The sequence below is a fragment of the Procambarus clarkii genome, chromosome 22, assembly GCF_040958095.1.
Source record: "Procambarus clarkii isolate CNS0578487 chromosome 22, FALCON_Pclarkii_2.0, whole genome shotgun sequence".
Classification (NCBI taxonomy): domain Eukaryota; kingdom Metazoa; phylum Arthropoda; class Malacostraca; order Decapoda; family Cambaridae; genus Procambarus; species Procambarus clarkii.
In genome coordinates, this window is record NC_091171.1 from 31,483,927 (window position 1) to 31,502,305 (window position 18,379).

Genomic DNA, 18,379 nt, shown 5'->3' on the forward strand with positions numbered 1-18,379 from the left:
GGCTGAGTAGATTAAGTCAAGCAGACTAACAATTGCATCATTGATACTCTTTTGGAAGCATAAGCCAAATTGACAGGGACTTAGTATATTGAATTTTACGAGATAGGAGTACAGCTGTTTGTAAATAATTTTTTCAAATATTTTTGATTAAATAGGTGGATTTGATATGGGTCTGTAATTATTGATGTCCGCCGTGTTACATCCTTTATGAGCTGGCGTTACTCTTGCTTTTTTTTAGGATTGATTGTTTAAAGTACTATGCAAGATTTTAAATACAGAATGCAGGAGGGTGTTAATATATGAGCATGAAACTTCCATTAGCGAGGCAGCTAAGGTTATATTACAATACCAGGAGACGTCACACGTCTGGCAGCGGAGGGACACTCCTGGGTTGTGACGTCATTCCCACAGCACCCAAGTCACGTAACACATCTCACGCTCTAATCCTCACTTTTTTTTTTTTAAATTTCACGCTTCAGTTTTTACGTTTTTATATGAGTTACATAAACCACTCACATATATTTTGTATGATTATTGTTTATTACAGATGTGTATATAACGGTTATTTATTTGGTGAATATGTTTTGTCCTAGATTGGCGTTTGACCGAGGACCAAAATGAGGCAATGGCGACACATGATGTTCAGAGCAGGCCGCCTCCCACACCCGCCCCACATGTCTACCATCAACACCACCCACTTGTTTTATTTTTCAATTTAATTCATTTATGATGCAATCATTTCCCCCTTTATCCTATAAATATTTGAAGTAAATTATTTTAGTTATGTTCAAAACGCTTACGTATTTTTTTTTATATAAAATATACATTTTGTAATAAATATCAACCTCTGTATCATGCTCTTATTCATATTTTTATATAAATGATAATTATTTTATTAGTGGGTCATCCATAGTTATGTGACTCCTCCTGAGTGGGAGATGATGATAGACGGGATAGATAGTGTACTTGTTTTTCTTTAATTATGTCTTATTTTCCTATGCCTTGTTCAAAGGTAAAGCCAAAAAGTATCTAATTTCATCCTCATAGTTTCTTACCTTGTGCTTTGAACGCACACTGTATCTTGTACTACCCACCTCTCCAATATTAGTACTTAAGACATATATCCTTACCAGTGTAATCACTTCTGTCAACATATTTTGTAGTTATTTGTTGATATAAAACCTTACTACAATGTACCCTTTCATCTTACCTGATGTGTTACATTAAAGTTAGGAGTGTTACTGGCTTTGAATGTAAAAATACCGATCACCAACATATTGCACCTTCTAGTGAATAAAAAAATAAGAATTATTATTATTATTATTATTATTATTATTATTATTATTATTAATTTGGTTTATATTTAAGTTATGTTCACAGGCAGCTGATAGGCAATTCAAGGTTATGTTCTTTTAGAGTATATACTTTTGCTAACTCATCAGTTATACCATACATCTGGAGGACAATATAGGATGGGACACCAATGAAATGCTCTCGTGATTTCATCATTATTAATTTAGTTAATATTCGTGGTGAGCAGAACACGTTACAAACATGTCCTAAGGGGTTATGTGACGGATGATAAGGTCACGATTTAATATGTCGGGTTTGCAAATTGTCATCCAGTAATTATAATGCATGAAGCTACCGTATGGCCTCTAGTACCTCAAAATGTGTATATTTGGTATCACAATAATATTAAAGGTGTAGTGCCCTCAGAAGATGGCAACAACCAAATTGTGTATTCAACAAAGGGGTACCCGGCGGTGCCCGGGATAGTCTGTCTCTTTTCCCATCCCTCTTCTTCCATTTTCCCCTTCCCTTTGACTTCCTCATTCCCATCCACTTATTTCTCCTCTTCGTCCTCCCCCATTTATCCCTTATCTCTTGTCTCTTTAGTCCTCCCCCCATCCCCCAACTCCCCCCATCCCTCTTCTCTCAGAAAATGTATTCAGGACTGAAATAACTGCATGTATGGGTCTCTTATCCCATCTGTCCTCCCTTTCCCCTTTCCTCCACCTCCCCCCTCTCTCCCATCCCCTGGGTCTTCCTACCGGGGTGGCCTCGTAGCCTGGTGGATAGCGCGCAGGACTCGTAATTCTGTGGCGCGGGTTCGATTCCCGCACGAGGCAGAAACAAATGGGCAAAGTTTCTTTCACCCTGAATGCCCCTGTTACCTAGCAGTAAATAGGTACCTGGGAGTTAGTCAGCTGTCACGGGCTGCTTCCTGGGGGTGGAGGCCTGGTCGAGGACCGGGCCGCGGGGACACTAAAGCCCCGAAATCATCTCAAGATAACCTCAAGATAACCGCCTCACCCACTTCCCCTTTTCCCCCTTCTCTCAGAAAATGAATTAGTAAGAAGGGCTGAAACAACTGTATGGGTCTTTATCCCTTCATTTTATTTTTCCTCTCCACTCTCTACCTCCATTTTCCCCTCGCCCCCATCCCCTCGGTCCTCGCTCTCCCTTCTCCGTTGACCTACTGTCCCTGTTCTCTCAGAAAATATACAGTATTATTAAGAAGGGATTGTCTAATGCGAGTTATGTCACCGGGCAGCTGCCAGTACCATGGACCAGCAGTCTCACGGTTCCTGTACCAAAGCCTAACCAACCTGATGCTTTTCGTCCCATCTCACTGACCAGATGCATGTGCAAAACCTTTAAGAGAATGGTTCTTAATAGATTATTGAGTAGAGTTAAAGGGCACATGTCACCTGATATCAATGGTTTCTCACATGGAAAAAGTGTATACCACCTTTTTCACTGTTGATGGAGATAGAAGGCACAGGTACGCAACATTTCTTGATTTAAAACAATGCCTTTGATATTGCTAATAGGGAAGTGATTATGTATAAAATAGCAAGAATGAATCTAGGTGGACAATTATTACAATGGATACGGGGACTATTTTACCAACCGGAAGTCCTCTGCACTGTTCCAAGGCTACAACCCTTGACACTTGTCACCTGCCCGGTGACACAAGCCACGAGGCCTACCCCAGGGCAGTCCCACAGTGATAAAAATACGGAAAATATATAGTGTAATATGGAAATGTGGATCTAGGAATTAGAAAATTCCTTGTAAGAATACAAGCAAAGAATAAATCAGTGTTATAAATCGAGCAACTGGAAACTGGTGACATCAACCTGGAACAACAAGAGGTCACCTGTTGCATTCATCTGTAACATAAGATTTCACCTGGGCTGTGCAGAATTATCTCCAGGATGCACAAAAAGGCAATGAATTTATTGGGTCTGCAAAGATGACAGATTAATGTTGGAGAATGTTACGACCCTGGGTTCTCCAGTGGAAACCAGAGGTCAAAATTGAGCTATTAAACTTTCTGGTAGTACAGTTGGGCATCTAGAATGTCAATTGTTTGTATCTTCCCTGCTAGACGTAAGACTATTATTGTTTCTCAAAGAGCATTTAAAGACTGAGCTGGGGGTTGATTATTAAATAATAACATAGGCACCAACTTTGCTTACTAATACTTTCTAATCATTCATAAAGTAACAATACGTTGCATAGGGGAAGATCTTTAATGTGCTTAGCTGCACGATCAATTAGGCTCCTCCCGGCACCACGAGATGAGGGAGGCAGCTGGTGGCTAGCTCGTCCTTCTCTCTGTGGCTGGTGTGGTGCGGTTAAGACCTACTCTGTGGCTGTATCCCTATTCTCCTCTTACTTATTTCCCTTACCTGAAGTTCCTGTATCCTTAAACTAAGTACGGGGCATTAGTGAGTGTGCCTACTCTGGTAGTAACTATTGGTGAGACCTGGGGTTAGTATTTGCCAGTGTTTTGTTTACCCTAAGTGTTGTGTTTTGTATTAGGGTACCACATGGTCTCACTACCCTAAGCTGTTTCCAGCTTCAGTGCTTATCCAGTAGTACTTTACCCTAGCTTGTTATTAGTGTAAACCTTGTATCCTGTCTAAGTGGACCAAGGCTTTTAACGTAAGATAGTGTGGTAAAGTTATTATTATTATTGTTATTGGTGTGAGTGTATATGGGGGGTTGTTAAGGGGTTAATAAATAAGTACATGAATTACAGAGTATCTCTTCTTCCAAGGTGGGAGCGCAGTGATCAACCCTTAGACTAACATATATGGTCTTGTAGCAAGTTATTACTACTGTGGATAGTTTATTTTGGGGGCCGGGCCTTTTAGCTCTCCCATATTTGATACTCTTGTCTTCTAACTACCTTTACCCCTTAATAGTACCAGTACCCCATAGAAGCCCCACTCATATCAGTTGTAACAAGTGGTTGGCCAGTCCGGGAGGAACATTATAAGTGTAAAAAATTAGATTCTTGAGTGCCAAAATTAAAATTTTTTATTTCTGCAGAACGGTTGTGTGCTAGCCTAGGGTCCAGCTCATCTAGCAAAGGACATTCTTGCACTGACTGGACATCCAGCTGGATCCCTTCACGATTAAGGTTAGTGTGGCCTTGTGTTAGGGGCCGTGCAAATTTTTGTTTTTTTTCCAATTTTTATTTTTTAATTTTTTCTTTGGCTGGGAGCTAAAATTATTAGTGATGTCTTCTGAAATGCAGAACCTGGCAAGGGAGCCTTCAGTGGTAGAGATAAAGAAACTTAAAAAGTCTAATTTAGTATTGTTAGGCCAGGAATTTGGCCTAGAATTAAATGTCGCAGATAAAAAGTGGACTTTGGTGAATGAAATATTACAACATTGTATTGATGAACAACTATTGGCAAGTGATACACCTTTATGCCAGCCTAGCCAAGCAGAAAGTGCAACTCATAGGGAAAGTGAATTAGCTTTAGAGTTAGCAAAAATAAAATTAGAGGAGCAAAGACTCAAAACCGAGGAGGCTAAAATTAGAGCGAATGCCACTGGAACTCCACCTGCCGGGGATTCAAACCCCAGGCATTATGAGAAAAAGCATAATTTGCCTGAATTTTCCGAGTCTGACCCTGAAAGGTTTTTCAACCATTTTCAGAGAGTGGCCACGTCCATGAACTGGCCAAAGGAAGAGTGGGTGAAAATACTACAGGGAAGACTTAGGGGTAAAGCACAATATATTTTTATAAACATGCCTGACGACGAGTGTTTCGAATATGATAAAGTCAGGGAATGTATTTTGCGGGCATATGAAATTACTCCTGAAGCTCACCGCCAAGTTTATCGTAACCTTAGGCCTACTCACAACCAACCGCTCACTGAATTTGTGAATGATCAAATTCGATTATTTGATAGATGGATTCGCTCGGCGAAAGCCGAAACATACGAGGCTCTCAGGAACTTAATTTTAATGGAGCATTTTATAGATGTTATGCCAGAGAACGTATCACAGTACATTAAAGGAAGGATAGAGTTAAATTCTAAAATAGGGGATTTGGCCAAGTTGGCAGAAAACTACCAATTGGCGGGCAAAAGGCCCAATAAAAATAATTATACCCCACAGAGTAGCAAACCTTATACCCACAGCCAGTCCAGACCAGCTCATTCTAACCCTTTAACTAATGCACCTTCTGTTTCAGACATTACTAACCCTGTTAAAGTGTCTAGCCCAACGGCACCTAAAGGTGAACCGAAGGGTAATTCTGTTAGTAATGTCTCTTCTCCCCGACGTTTTTGTGGTCACTGTAATCGTCCAAACCACACTATTAGCCGTTGTTGGCAACTGCACCCAGAAAAAAGACCCAATGCTCTAGTTGTGACACAGGGCTTGAGGCCTTCGGAAGGGTTAGGGAGTAAGACCTCCAACCCACAGTGGTTGGACTTGCTTACCCCATTCTTATCGAAAGGGAGACTACTTTTGTCTGAGGGTTCTTCCTGGAAGGACGTGGTGATCTTCCGAGACACCGGTGCCATCCAGACTTTAATTTTAGAGAGTGCGTTGCAAGGTGCCAACACTCTCGACACTGGAGAGGTGGTACTGATCGAGGGTGTCACTATAGTGATACTCGGGCAGTACCCCTCCATAAGGTTACCCTGGAATCTGATTTCCACAAGGGTGTTTGTACAGTCGGAGTCACTTCATACCTACCTTTCCCTAATGTTGATGTAATAGTTGGTAATGATTTAGCAGGGGATAAGGTAGGGGACTCCAGACTGCCTATTATGTTGCCTACCCCTAAGGTTTGCCTGGATCCACCCGCCGCAGAGGATAATGTTGTGTACCCTGCGTGCGCGGTGACCAGGTCTATGGGACTTAAATGTAAGGGCAGCCCTGTGCTTGCCAAGGTGGTAAATCTCGAGGTCACGAGGAGCTTTCCGAGTGGTGAAAACCAAGTGGACCTCGCGGACACATTCATGGCCCGACTCGATGACGTGGCCGAGGACATTGTGGAGAGCCTGCCACCGCCACCTACAGAGAGTAGTGGGGAGGTGGAGGAGAACACTGTTGAGCCTCGGCCAATGGCATCTGACCAAGGCCTAGATGCCTCCTTGAGTGAGTTACAGAAAGCTGACCCCACTCTTGCAGATTGTCATGAAACAGCCGTCTCTATGGAGGAAATTGTAGACGCCGCAACTGGGTACTACTACAATGATCAGATTTTGATGAGAAAATGGAGACCACAGAGTGCTCCCTTGTCAAATGAGTGGGAGGTAGTCCACCAAGTTATGTTGCCGACCTGCTATAGAGAAAGAGTTTTGGCAGCTGCTCATGATGATCCTATGGGGGGACATCAAGGTATTAATATTACGTATCACAAAATTTTAAAGTATTTTTTCTGGCCCAAGCTGAAAAGCGATGTGGCAAAATTTTGTAATGCGTGTATTGTTTGTCAACTGGTTGGGAAACCAAACCAGACTCCACCTAAAGCTCCTCTAAGGCCTATTGTCGTGCCAGAGGAACCATTTTCTCATGTGGTAATGGACTGTGTTGGACCATTACCTAGAACTAAGTCTGGTAATATTTACCTAATCACGATGATGTGTATCACTACTCGTTACCCAGAGGCTTTTGCTGTAAGGAACATCCGAGCAAAAACTGTTGTTGCTCGTATGTTGCAATTTTTTTCCACTTTTGGACTGCCTCGGGTCGTGCAAACTGACAATGGTACTAATTTTAAGTCTGATGTTTTCGAGCAATTTTGTAAGGAACATGGAATAACTCATAAGGTTTCCAGCCCATACCATCCACAGAGTCAGGGGGTAATTGAACGTTTCCATCTAACTCTGAAGCAGATGTTGAAGACATCGTGCGAGAGTTCCCACACCTTCTGGGATGAGAATTTACCGTATGTTTTGTTTGCGGCTAGAGAGGGATTACAAAGTTCACTGGGCTGTTCTCCTTTTGAGTTAGTCTTTGGCCATAAAGTTCGGGGACCCTTGCAAATGTTACAGGAGAATCTGTTAGGGAACGTAACGTTATCCGAAGGTTCGGCTTTCTTTGCGCAACACCACCAGAGACTCAAGGACTGCAAGGCGGCTGCATTTAAGTATCTTGGCAAGGCCCAAGAAAAGATGAAAGAACGTAACGATGCTAAATCTAAGTTACGGGTATTTCAGCCTGGCGACCCTGTCCTGGTATTAAAGCCTCGACTAGGGAACACTATGTCCCACAAGTACGAAGGCCCCTACATTGTGACAGAAAAGACTGGGGACCTCACGTACAAAGTGAGGCACTCTGACAAACGTAACCAGGTAATGCTCATACATGTAAATCGACTGAAGAAGTTCCAGGGCCCCAGGCCCATTGCACTAACCAATGTTTCCATTTCCAGGGAGAGAGGGGATGATTGTTCTGGGGACCCAACTAATCTCATTTTCAATAATTCTAGTTCTGTGAATGCTGTGGAGGAACTGTCCCATTTGCAGATGGCCCAACGTGAAGAGGTGCAGTCGTTGGTTGATGAATTCTCCAGTCTGTTCGGGGAGGTCCCGACCCAGACTGATGCCATTTGCCATGATGTCGAGTTGACGGACTACACTCCCATTCGCCTTCAACCCTATCGGATGAGTCCAGAAAAGGCCATCGTACGGAAGGAGGTCGACTTCTTGCTCCAGCACGGCCTCATCCGGCCGAGCCAGGGCTCTTGGTGCTCGCCCTGCCTTTTGGTCCCCAAACCAGACGGCTCCTGGCGATTATGCACCGACTATCGGCAGCTCAACAAGGTGACCATTGTGGATGCCTATCCGCTGCCCCTCCTCGAGGACTGCATCGACGAGTTGGGAAATGCCAAGTACGTTTCGAAATTCGACCTCTCGAGGGGGTATTATCAAATCCCACTCACTGAACGTGCTAAACAGCTCACTGCGTTCGTGACACCCGAGGGTGTTTTTGAGTATCAAGTGTTACCGTTCGGCTTGCGTAATGCCCCTGCCACGTTCCAGAGACTCATGAACTCTCTACTCGCTAAGGTGCCAAATTGTCGGGCGTATTTAGATGATATCGTGCTGTTTGACAGTAATTGGGCTGACCACATAGCTAGGTTACGCCAGTTGTTTGCCATCTTGAAAAGGGCAAATCTTACCTTAAATGCTAAAAAGTGTCATTTTGGCCAAGGCACAGTGACGTACCTCGGTTATGAAGTGGGCCAAGGAAAAGTGTTACCTCGGCAAGATAAAATCAATGCCATTCTGGAGTATCCAGTACTAAAGTCTAAAAAGGACGTTCAAAGATTTATCGGTATGTGTGCGTACTATCGACGTTTTTGTCAGAACTTTTCCAGTGTTGCCACTCCTCTCACAGACTTGTTGTGGAAAGCCGTTAAATTTAAGTGGTCATCAGACTGTGCAGAGGCATTTAAAAATTTGAAATTGATCTTAGCTTCCGCCCCAGTGCTTGCTAGTCCAAGGTTCGACCGACCGTTTAAAATTCATGTTGACGCGTCTGACTCGGGTGCTAGTGCAGTGTTGTTGCAAACTGGGGATGATCAGGTGGAACACCCAGTATATTATTACTCTGTGAAATTCGACAAGGCGCAACGCAATTATTCAGTGGTAGAAAAAGAGGCGTTGGCGCTAGTGTTAACATGTAAAAAGTTCGAAGTTTACCTCACAGGTAATATAGTGGAAGTGTACACGGACCATAACCCACTAGTCTTCCTGACTCAGATGAAGGGTAAGAATAAACGCATCCTCAGGTGGGCGTTGTACCTACAGGACTTCAATCTTTCCATTACCCACCTACCGGGCAGACTCAACGTGATAGCCGACGCTCTGTCCCGGTTGCCTGAATAACATTCATCTGAGCCACAGAAAGCCATTTACCAACCGTCATGCTTTAGTTAATTTTTTTTAGGTTCTCCTGTGACATTAAATATTCCGTGTCCAATTTATTTACTTCCCTGTTCTTTTATTTTTTTTGTGTATGTTTTTTTTTTCTTTCAGAGAACTCCTTTGTATTTTTTTTTTTGCAGAGAAATTGCTTTTGATTGATTTTTTGTTTTTGTTATATGTTTTTCTTTTTGTTCTCTGTATACTCTTACAAAAAAATATGACTACTATTCTAGTATTCACATTTTTTTTCTCTGAAGGGGGGAGGAGTGTTACGACCCTGGGTTCTCCAGTGGAAACCAGAGGTCAAAATTGAGCTATTAAACTTTCTGGTAGTACAGTTGGGCATCTAGAATGTCAATTGTTTGTATCTTCCCTGCTAGACGTAAGACTATAATTGTTTCTCAAAGAGCATTTAAAGACTGAGCTGGGGGTTGATTATTAAATAATAACATAGGCACCAACTTTGCTTACTAATACTTTCTAATCATTCATAAAGTAACAATACGTTGCATAGGGGAAGATCTTTAATGTGCTTAGCTGCACGATCAATTAGGCTCCTCCCGGCACCACGAGATGAGGGAGGCAGCTGGTGGCTAGCTCGTCCTTCTCTCTGTGGCTGGTGTGGTGCGGTTAAGACCTACTCTGTGGCTGTATCCCTATTCTCCTCTTACTTATTTCCCTTACCTGAAGTTCCTGTATCCTTAAACTAAGTACGGGGCATTAGTGAGTGTGCCTACTCTGGTAGTAACTATTGGTGAGACCTGGGGTTAGTATTTGCCAGTGTTTTGTTTACCCTAAGTGTTGTGTTTTGTATTAGGGTACCACATGGTCTCACTACCCTAAGCTGTTTCCAGCTTCAGTGCTTATCCAGTAGTACTTTACCCTAGCTTGTTATTAGTGTAAACCTTGTATCCTGTCTAAGTGGACCAAGGCTTTTAACGTAAGATAGTGTGGTAAAGTTATTATTATTATTGTTATTGGTGTGAGTGTATATGGGGGGTTGTTAAGGGGTTAATAAATAAGTACATGAATTACAGAGTATCTCTTCTTCCAAGGTGGGAGCGCAGTGATCAACCCTTAGACTAACATATATGGTCTTGTAGCAAGTTATTACTACTGTGGATAGTTTATTTTGGGGGCCGGGCCTTTTAGCTCTCCCATATTTGATACTCTTGTCTTCTAACTACCTTTACCCCTTAATAGTACCAGTACCCCATAGAAGCCCCACTCATATCAGTTGTAACAGAGAACATAACTAAACTGATGAAAAACATTCCCGAGTCACAGAGATTATCATTCACAGACAGGCTACCAGTGATATATGCGGACTGGGAAAAGACAACATTGGATAACGACCAAAACTCAGGAACAGATAGTTTAGAGAACCACAGCAGTAGTGTAGAGGAAGAGGGTATTGTGGTACAAAATAACTGCAATATTGCAGAGCCAGGTAATATAAACAATGAGAGCAACAGTGAGACAGAGTGCATAAATGAAGGAATTGGGACAAAAGACGGAGATGGTTCCAATAAAGAGGTAGACAAGACAGACACAGGTATAAATACCTTGAAAAACCGCAAAACCGGAATATATTTGCAAATTCTACGCTAAAGGAATATGCAAATATGGAAAATTAGGAGCAAAATGCAATTTTCTACATCCTCGAAAATGCAAGAACATGTTGGCGAGGGGTACATGCCGTTTTGGAACAGGGTGTAGATACTTTCACCCTAAATTATGTCAATTTTCAATTAGGGACAAAAAATGCTACAATCTTCAGTGTCCGGAATTCCACGTAAGAGGTACACAGCGTTATAGACGGGAAGATCAATATGACACTACTGGAAATTTTTTAGAGGAAGGTAGAAACAGAGTAGTAAATATAAGAGAGAGGAACAGTCAGATGGAACCACTACAGGATTACAGAGGGGAAGGGAGATACCCACAAGACTGGAATACAAATTATCAACAAGCACACAGGTGCTACACCACACAACACCCGTCCTATTACCAAAACTGGACGAATCACTTCCAAAACAACACACCCTGGACCGGGGTAGAGTGGGGGGGAGAACTACCAAAGCCCACCAAAAGTGACACGCAATGTGGGAAATCATTCATATTTGCAAACATACAAGGCTTGAAACCAAAATTAAGAAATAAAGTTAAGTTCATAAATGGCCTCCTAATAGAATCGAACTCAATATTTGGTGCATTTACAGAAACCCACACAAAAGACCACATGGATAGTGAAATCTGGATTCCGAATTATAATCTATATTGATGTGACAGAGTAATTGGGTCAAGTGGAGGAGTAGGTCTGTATATTAAAGAGGAGCTGGCATGCACAGAGCTCCTGAACTCGTCCAATGAGGTGGTAGAGGTACTTGGAATCAAGGTAGAAAATATGAATCTACTTATTATTTTAATATACAAACCGCCAGATGCAACAGTTGAGGAATTCACTGAAATGGCCACTGCCTTTTGAACGAAAGGCGGTGGAGTTTCTGATGGGGAAGGAAGAGACAATTGCGCATCGCGTTCCGCAAGGCGCAGGTGCGGCCAGCCTGGGTAGCATAAAAAGCGCGGGAAGTCAGGTCTCTCCCTCACTCCATTTCCCGACCCGGTCCAGTGATTCACGAAGCGCCCACCCTCCTCCCCCTTTCAGCTGGCTGACAGTTTTCCCGGTTCTGACTACGTCAGTCGTTGTGCCTCACGTCTTTCCTCTCGTTTCACTGGGGATGGGTGGGGGGGTGCTATGCCCGTCCCCAAGTGTTCCGCTGTCCGCAGCTACTATACTTTGACTTTACAGCCATTCTACTAGTAAGCCCTACCTTATGTCAGGAAATTCCTTATTCCTTGGTGGCTCGGTCCTCTGGCCTGGGGTTATTTTCTTCTCCAAATACATATCAGGCTTCCCCAGTCTCTATGTATTTTTCTGCCGCCTGATTATTCTCCAGCTAGGGTTTTCCTTATGTTATGTTGTTCACTTTGGTGTCCTGTTATACTTAGAATTAGATTTGTTACATTCTCCTCACTTCTAATTCTAGACAATAGGGCATTAAGGTTTCTGCAGAGTTTGTTACTAGGCTATAAGATTACGTTATTTTACTACAGGTGTACAATTTAAGATGTTTTGTGTACTTTGAGTTAGCCACGGCTATGTTATACATTTTCTGAGGTTGGAAGAAAACGTGCTCAGATTGGGGACTTGTTTAGTTTATAATGGTAAATAATAAATTAATATATAATCAATTAATAAATAATAAATTAATTATTATTATATAATAAATAATAATAATAACAAATAGTATAATGATAAGCAATTATTTTTAATGAATCAAATAGCTAATTAGGATGAATGATAAATAATTATTGACTAGTGCATAACAATAAAGTATTAAGGAATAATTATAATGAATAATCCTTAATGATAAAGTAGAAATCAATTACAATTAATAATTACATCCATAGGTAGTAAATGAAAGTTGCATTAATTTAATTACACTAATTACAATTCATGGGAATATTTCTTAGCTATCTGCAGGCTTATCACTTTGGGGGTTCCGGCGGAGCACCCCCCAAAGATACAGCAACTGCTTAGCATGCTGGAACAAGTGCCCCTTGAGCACGTCTGTGGGCCGTCCCTTTCAAAAATAAAACAGAGGATCACGGGAGGAGGGTGGGCGTTTTGTAAGAGAGCAGCTGCTGGCTTGTCGGGAAGAGGGCCATTCAGTCTGCGTCCGAGTTTATATAACCTCGGCTCGTTGCGCGCGCAGCTTGGGGCGGTTAAAATCAGCTTCCAGACATACGTTTTCTCTTCCCCTCAGAAAACCCACCGTTTTTGGGAAAAACAGTGTTCTTTTGTTAAGACCTACTTAGAAGCCTGTTTTACTTCTGCAGAATTATTTATACTGTACTAATAAATTTACGCCCCCATGTGTTGGTGTCTTCCTTCCCCTGATCAGAAACAGATCCACAAAATAGAGAATATCCTTGATAACCTAGCAAACCCAGTACCAGATATCATCTTCCTTGGAGACTTCAATCTACCCAGTTTAAAATGGAGTTTAAAATGTAAACAATAACAGTTTAAAATGTAAACAATAACATCATAGCAGGAAGTCAGCCTAGAAATAACCAACCACAGGTCAGAGAACTACTAAGATTCTGTGACAAATTCTCGCTCAGTCAGCAGATTACAGAACCAACTAGGAACGAAAACACGCTGGACCTGATATTCACGAACAATGAGGAGCTAATCAGAGACATTACTGTCTCAGATGCCACGTACTCGGACCACAAGCTCATTGAAGTGCAAACTAACATTAATAACGGTAGTAGGCCAAAGAGAAACAACAAGCGAGAAGGGCTATTCAATATATTCAATTTTAATAATAAGAGGATAGACTGGGAGAAAATAAACAGGGAACTTACAAACATTCAATGGGAAAATGTTCTAAGAAATAAAAATCCTACACAGGGAATAAAAAAAAACCTGACTTCTGAAGCATATGAAGTCTGTCTGAAACATGTTCCTCTGAGGAAAGCCAGAAAGAGGTCCAATGTAGAAAGAGAACGCAGACGACATTACAAAAGAAGGAAGAAATTAACGGAAATGCTTAAGCAGACACGACTCTCCATACAAAGAAGAAATAACTTATTTATTTATTTATTTATTTATTTATTTATTTATATATATACAAGAAGGTACATTGGGTTTGTGAGAATACATTGAATAGTACAGTATTTACAATCTTGTAAAGCCACTAGTACGCGCAGCGTTTCGGGCAGGTCCTTAATCTAACAGATAATTTTAAGTAGGTAATTTCTATCAGAATTGATAAATGATAACAAATACATTGCAAGAGAAAAATTAGATGAGAGAGCTTAGTAAGTATATTAAAGCACATTGTTATATTAAAGTTCTGATTGATTACATTGACAGCTTGATTGGTAATTTAAACAAGATTAATAGACACCATACAGCAGATTGACAGCAAATATAAGACAGCAATGATCACAATGGTAAAGATGCTCAGATTGGGTGCATAAAGATTGGGAGACTGGGTAGCAATAGATATAGATAAACAAGATTAATAAACACCATACAGCAGATTGGCAGCACATATAAGAAGACAACAATGATCACAATGGTAAAGATGTTCAAATTGGGAACATAAAGGTTGGGAGATTGGGTAGCAATAGATACAGTGCAATTTTAAGGCAAAAGGTGAAAAACTATGAAGATGAGATTACATACTTTTTAGTATTGATTTTGAATGATGTAAAAGTTGGACAGCTTTTCAATTCAATAGGGAGTGAGTTCCATAAACTGGGTCCCTTTATATTGCATAGAGTGTTTACATAGATTAAGTTTAACTCTGGGGATATCAAAGAGATATTTATTTCTGGTGTGGTGATAATGGGTCCTATTACATCTGTCCAGGAAGAGTTTCAGAGCAGGATTTGCATTTAAGAACAGGGTTTTGTAAATGTAGTTGACACAAGAGAATTTATGGAGTGAGATTATGTTTAGCATGTTTAGGGAGTTAAACAAGGGGGCTGAGTGTTGCCTGAAAGCAGAATTTGATATTATTCTGATAGCAGATTTTTGCTGGGTGATGATGGACTTGAGGTGGTTTGCAGTGGTTGAACCCCATGCACAGATACCATAGTTGAGATAGGGATAGATTAGTGCATAATATAGAGAGATGAGAGCAGAGTTAGGTACATAATATCTGATTTTGGAGAGTATACCAACTGTTTTAGAGACTTTCTTAGTTATGTGTTGAATGTGGGTACTGAAGTTGAGTCTCTTGTCTAGGAATAGGCCAAGAAACTTTCCATCATTTGTATTGCTAATGTTTACATTGTCTATCTGAAGCTGAATTGCATTTGTAGATTTGCTTCCAAAATAAGATGTAGTAGGTCTTTTCTATGTTAAGTGTTAGTTTGTTGGTTGACATCCATAAGTGAACTTTTTTTTAGTTCATTATTAACAACATTATTTAGTGTATGTGGGTTGGGGTTGGAGTAGATGAGTGTAGTATCATCAGCAAACAAAATAGGTTTCAGAATATTAGAGACATTAGGCAGATCATTGATGTATATAAGAAATAGGAGAGGTCCCAAGATGCTGCCCTGTGGCACTCCAACGGTTATTGGTAGAGTGGGAGAGGTTATATTATTGATGGCTACACATTGGTGTCTATCACTGAGATAGGATTGGATATAGTCCAGTGCATGAGTGCAGTGTAGTCCAGAGGCAAAGAGAGCAAAAGGCCATCAGTGAAATAGAAAGAAATCCGAAATATTTTTTCTCCTATGCAAAATCAAGATCAAAAACCACATCTAGTATCGGGCCCCTGCGAAAGGGAGATGGAACTTTCACCGATGACAACAAAGAAATGAGCGAGCTACTGAGGACGCAGTACGACTCTGTTTTCAGCGAGCCATTAAACACACTAAAGATTGATAACCCAAATGAATTTTCCATGGATACGATACCAACATCAAATCATATATCAGACGTCACCCTATCCCCACTGGATTTTGAAGAAGCCATAAACAATATGCCTATGCCCTCTGCACCAGGCCCGGATTCTTGGAACTCCATATTCATAAAGAACTGCAAAAAACCACTATCGCAGGCCCTCCACATTCTGTGGAGACAAAGCCTAGATACTGGCGTTATTCCTGATATACAAAAAACAGCAGAGATAGCACCACTTCATAAAGGAGGAAATAAGGCAGAGGCAAAAAATTACAGACCGATAGCGCTAACATCGCACATCATAAAAATTTTTGAGAGAGTGCTAAGAAGTAAAATCACAAAATACATGGAATCACAGCAACTCCATAACCCGGACAACATGGTTTCAGAACAGGGCGCTCTTGCCTGTCGCAGTTGCTGGACCACTATGATATGGCATTAGATGCTATGGAAGACAAACATAACGCGGATGTAATTTACACAGATTTCGCAAAAGCTTTTGATAAATGTGACCATGGTGTTATTGCACATAAAATGCGTTCAAAAGGAATTACCGGAAAAATAGGCAGATGGATCTACAATTTCCTGACCAACAGAACCCAATGTGTAATAGTCAACAAAATAAAATCCAGCCCATCAACCGTGAAGAGCTCAGTCCCCCAGGGTACTGTGCTTGCTCCAGTACTTTTTCTCATCCTCATTTCGGACATAGACAAGAACACAACCTATAGCACTGTATCATCCTTTGCAGATGACACTATAGGATCTTCATGAGAGTAGGCAATATAGAGGACACGGCGAACCTCCAGTCAGATGTAGATCAGGTCTTTCTATGGGCTACAGAAAATAATATGGTGTTTAACGAAGATAAGTTCCAGCTCATGCGCTATGGAAAAAATTGAAAATATAAAAACGGAAACCACGTACAAAACTCAGGCAAATCATAACATAGAACGAAAAGGCAATGTAAAGGATCTGGGTGTACTCATGTCGGAAGACCTTACCTTTAAAGAACACAATAAAGTAGCCGTCACAACTGCAAGAAAAATGACAGGTTGGATAACAAGAACTTTTCACACTAGAGATGCTATACCGATGATGATACTTTTCAAAACGCTTGTGCTCTCTAGAGTAGAGTACTGCTGCACAATGACAGCACCTTTCAAAGCTGGAGAAATTGCTGACCTGGAGAGCGTGCAGAGATCCTTTACTGCTAGAATCCACTCAGTAAAACATCTAAACTATTGGGACCGACTAAAGAGCCTAAAACTGTACTCCCTTGAGCGCAGGCGGGAGAGGTACATAATAATTTACACGTGGAAAATATTAGAGGGGCTGGTCCCAAACCTGCACTCAGAAATAACATCACATGAGACCAGAAGACATGGCAGGATGTGCAGAATACCCCCGTTGAAAAACAGAGGTGCAACTGGTACTCTGAGAGAGAACTCTATTAACATGAGAGGTCCGAGACTGTTCAACACGCTTCCACTACACATAAGGGGCATAACTGGCCGACCCCTTACAGTGTTCAAGAGAGAACTGGATAAACACCTCCAAAGGATACCAGCTGATCAACCAGGCTGTGACTCGTACGTCAGGCTGCGAGCAGTCCGCGTCCAACAGCCTGGTTGATCAGTCCGGCAACCAGGAGGCCTGGTCGACGACCGGGCCGCGGGGACGCTAAGCCCCGGAAGCACCTCAAGGTAACCTCAAGGTAGGAGTAGAGCTATTTGTAGATAATTTTTTCAAATATTTTTGATAGTATGGGTAGGTTTGATATTGGTCTATAATTGTTTATGTCTGCCGGATTACCTCCTTTATGAACTGGCGTTACTCTTGCTTTTTTAAGGATATCAGGGAAGGTATGACACTCAAGGGATTTGTTGAAGAGCAGAGCTATAGATGGCGCAAGGGCATGGGAGGCGCTCTTGTATACAATGGATGGGATTTCACTGATGTTCCTAGCTTTGGTTTTTAGTGAGTGTATGATGGACACAACATCTGTCGGGCTGACTGGTGAAAGAAGAAGAGAGTTTGGATAGCTGCCTGAGAGAAATGTGTTGATGTGTCTGAGTCTGTGGGATTTTACTGGCAAGGTTAGCACCAACCGATGAAAAGAAGCTATTAAATTCATTTGCCATTTCTAAAACAGTTGACTGTGTAAAGCCATTCTTAGAGAGTGTTATCTGGCTTGTGGGAGTGTTGTTTAGTTCCTAGGATATTAGAGATGGTATTCCATGTGCTTTTCATATTGCCTTTTGCTTCTTCTCAACTCAATCAACAAGAAACATGAATATGAAAAGAAACTTAGGATTGGCCTAGTTTCAAAGGAAGTAGCTAAAAGGTACTCATCAATGCTTACCAGTATCATAAGAAAGGCAAAACTTGCATATTATGTGAATATTCAATCGCCGTACCTATCGATGATTTCTGTGTTGTTTGTTAAGTGTTCTTTGGTGATGGTCTGGTTGTGAGAAGAGATTATGTGTTCCTTGATGGCTCCCTGTTGCTTATGCATTGTTAGTCGCCTAGAAAGAGACGTTGTTGTCTTGCCTATATACCGAGTTTTTTGGGGCTTACAGTCTCCAAGTGGGCATTTAAAGGCATAGAATACGTTGGTCTCCTTCAAAGCGTTCTGTTTGGTGTCTGGGGAGTTTTTCATGAGTAGATTGGCCGGTTTTTTTT